Source organism: Thermobia domestica, chromosome 1, assembly GCF_964235325.1.
Source record: "Thermobia domestica chromosome 1, izTheDome1.hap1.1, whole genome shotgun sequence".
NCBI classification, from domain to species: domain Eukaryota; kingdom Metazoa; phylum Arthropoda; class Insecta; order Zygentoma; family Lepismatidae; genus Thermobia; species Thermobia domestica.
Window position 1 is genome coordinate 385,007,902 of NC_137454.1, and position 4,285 is coordinate 385,012,186.

The window sequence follows — 4,285 nt, forward strand, 5'->3', positions numbered from 1 at the left end:
GGTCTCTGGTTCGATCCCAGCTCGCACCAAGTGAACTTTGTGGTAGACAGAAACCGTGTGCGTGGGTTTTCTAGAGATTCTCTCTTTTTCTCCCACTTTCTTCATATATATTCCATTTCTCATGATACACTTAACACATTAGTTGGGTAAGTGAATAATTCAGAAGTTATTATATAGGTCTATTGATGTGAGGAATTACCTCTTACAGTTTGTCGATATAGTTCATTAACACCCTGTATATATACAGGGTGGACAATTTATCTGGAACATCCGTAATAACGGAGAAACCAAAAGAAAGAGAAATGCGAAACTTTGCACGAAGCAACTATAAGGAGGTGGGCCTTCGTTTTACTTATTAAACACCACCACCCAGTGAACAGTGTTGCCATCTCAATATAAAGTTATTTTTTTTAATGGCACTACGTCAGATTATTACATATTTCAAATCAACATGTCAAACAAAAACTTAAAATACCACATTTATTATTCAGTGTTGCAAACTAGGGATGCTATGGTATTACAAACATCCAAAGTTTGGAAGCCTCTATCACATATATAGCACAACGGAGATGGACAAGACAATGCACATCGGAAGTATCTTAGGGTTGGATACTATGATCATGTGTGACTTGTTTTGAATGATTAGTAACGAAGTTACAAGGACTTCAAAATTTATTTTTCCCGAAAGGTTTTATTTCGAAAACATACTTAGGTATCATATCTAATTACTTGCTGATTGAGTTGATTTTTTTTAGCGTCCCTTTCAGCAGCGAGGCTATATGAGACGTGGACCTACTGTTTAACGTGGAATCCGAACCACACGAGCTCCCACCGGGAATCGAACCCGGGTCTCCCACGCTAAAGGATCTAATTATTTGTGTGGTTAGCAATTGGCAAACAAACCATTTTGCCGTTTACAGCACTTTGATATCTCAAACCATTCCGTAGATATGATAAACATTGATAAAGTTCGCAACATTGCTGAAAATGGTGTATTTCTGGAAAATATTTAAAATGATTGTTGCTTTCCTGCTCTTTTATAGCATTGCAGGAATAACTTTTAGTAGCTGTCTAGGGATGCGCACGAGACAAGATTTGAGACTGTCTCCTCTCGAAAATGTGCTGTAAAAGTGATGTCTCGACTCGATATATATTTTTCTATTGGAAGAGCTGTGTCTCGACTCGAATTTTGTCAGGAAAATTCTGTCTCGACTCGACTCGAGCGCATCCCTATGTATTACAAAAACTTCTCGCAATTACATGGTTTAAGCAGTGTTGCAAACTTCAGCAATGTTTATTATATATCCATGGTTTGAGATATCGAAGTGCTCTAAACGGCAAAATGATTTGTTTGTCAATTGCAAACCACACAAGTAACTAGATATGCTACTTATCTAAGTATTTTTTTCGAAATAAAGCCTTTCAAAAAAAAATCAAGCCCTTGTAACTTCGTTGCTATTAAATATTCATTCAAAGGTACTTCCGATGTGCATTGTCTTGTCCATCTCCGTTGTGCTGTATGTGTGATAGCGGCTTCCAAACTTTAGATATCTGTGATACTATAACACGCTTAGTTTACAACACTGAATAATAAACGTGGTATTTTAAGTTTTTGTTTGACATGTTGATTTGAAATATGTAATAATCTGACGTAGTGCAATTTGAAAAAAGTATAACTCTATATTGGGATGGCAACACTGTTTACTGGGTGGTGTTGCTTATTACGTAAGACAATGTCCCCCTCCTTATTGTTGTTTCATGCGAAGTTTCGCTCTTCTCCCTCTTTTTGTTTCTCCGATCACTGATCTTCCAGATAAATTGTCCACCCTGTATATATATATATACAGGGTGTTTCAAAACAACACCGACAACGTTTGGGAGGTGATTCCTGACACCAAGATAAGACAAAAAGTATAGACCAACCTGGGTGCACAAATGCTTCCCTTCGGAGTTATAGGCTGCCGAAAACATGAAAAAATGAAATTTGAAGATCCACAGCTCCAAAACTATGGAATCTACCGTAGTCGGTTCAAGACTTCACTTAGGGACTAGTATGTGCCCTATCCAAATAAACAAGTTTCAGAATCCTGCGGTACTTCCGCAACAATTTTTATAGAGGTAGTTTGAGAGTACTTCAAATTATATGCTAGTAGCCAAACAGCCTCTACAAAAATTGTTGCGTGAGTACCTTATGATTCTGAAACGGATTTTTGGATAGCGCACATATTAGTTTCTAAGTGAAGTCTTGACCTGACTACGGTAGGTCCCATAGTTTTGGAGCTATGAACCTTCAAACTTCATTTCTTCAAGTTTTCGGCAGCCTATAACCCCGAAAGGAAGCATTTGTACACCCAGGTTGGTCTATACTTTTTGTCTTATCTTGGTGTCAGGAATCTCCTCCAAACGTTTTGAAACATCCTGTTTATATATGCGAGTTAAGAAACAGAAAAATATTTAACACGATTTAAATCTCAAAGGATAATAAGGTGCTAATATTCGTATAGGGCCATCGCATGGGTTGTAAGTGCCCGGGGCGAGAATAATCATGCGTCTCCCCCCCGTATGTTATGAGAACAACCAGAGTTTATTCTGTACTCCTAGATTAAAATATAGAATGTAAGGTAAAAGAAGTTGGTACTATGTCAATTTTTTTAAAGTGAATGGTAAATGATTATTAAGAATATATATAAAAAAGTAGATGTTTGTTGGACACCACAACGATTTGTGTTGTTGAGATAGTAATGATTTTCAAGGACGTAGCCAGGATTTCGATTCGGTAACGCCGGGAAAGGGGGGTTGGGAATACCCCCTTCCCCCGAGTGTACACGTGCAGTCTGGCAGTACCCCTTGAAACGTTTTGTAAAAATTTAGCATCAAAATTGCATTATAATGCCTTTTTAAAAAAACTGTTTTCAATTTAAACCAATATAGGATAGCCTAAATTTGAATATTATTAAGATTTATTTTTCCATTTTAGTGGAAAGGAACCCTTGAGTCCCCTCATGACTACGTCCCTGATAGTTAATAAACACAGTTGTTGTATGAAGGACTGAAAAGATATTTATTCTGTTATTGATTGGAAAGCACGTGCAAAGTTGTATTTGTGATGATAATCGATTATTATCAAGTGGTGTCAAAATAAGCAGATAATTGTAGTATTGCAGTTATTGTGGTATTACTTGAGCATTTCTTGGATGGAATAGGAATAAAGAAACGTTATTGAATTCTAATGAAGTTTCTTCAGTTTGTACCAAACTGTCATACGGATAAGAAGTAAGTAGTAGCAGATCTCGGTCCGTTTTCTAAGATAAAAACTCTTCTCACAGAGGGCTGGAGAGAGTTTCCGTTGAATAATCCTATTAGTAGACTATGTACATTACCAGTAAATTTACTTAGCCGTGGCGTGATCATTATTAAAATATCTGAACATAAACTTCGTTTTTTAATCATTTACCAACATAATCTGAATTCCTTGAATTTTGTTGATTTGTCGTCCCGGCGCACCCCTGTTCGCGGCGCCGGGGCAATCGCCCCTCCCACACGACGGCCCTGATTCGTATGCACTGCATTTTTAAGAAGGATTAGTATTATTTATCAAATTATGTTAGCATGTATAATGAGGAAAACTCACCTTAAAAACAGCAGAATCTGTCAACCCCTGGATTCTTAAGTTGCCCCTCAGACGGAAAACGGATGAAAAATGTGCTGGTTCATATACTCCCGATGAAATGATTGCATCATAATGATATGTGAGATCCTTATTGGCTGGAAATATACCTACATAAAATATATATCCATTAGTTTCTACACATATTAAACAAAGTACGTTAGACGCGATACTTAAGACTTTTCCATGTATTAGTAGCCTAAATACTGAATATAGAGAAGTATTCCTTAAGGCCTATTATATGTTTGGAAATTGTTTACTTGATATCAAATAATCTGGACTACTAATATTATGGCCTCTTTAAAATTTAGTGGCCTTGTTTGCTATATATTCGGAAGGTACCGTACTTCTCTTAGTTTTAATAGTCCTAGATAAGGTAATATGAGGTACCCGTAAGAAAAGTTGTGTTTCACATGTTCTCCCAAACTTTTCGAACCAAATTTTGTAGATATGAATTTGGGAGATACTTTTATTAATTTTAAGCATCTAAGATGAAGTTTTAAGTGGTCCACAGGACAGCCATTATGTGTTGCCTGGTTTAAGGTACCCTCTTAAAGTATCTGAATCAAATTTGGTAGATATGATTTAGAAGACATTTTTTGAAACTGGAAATTATCT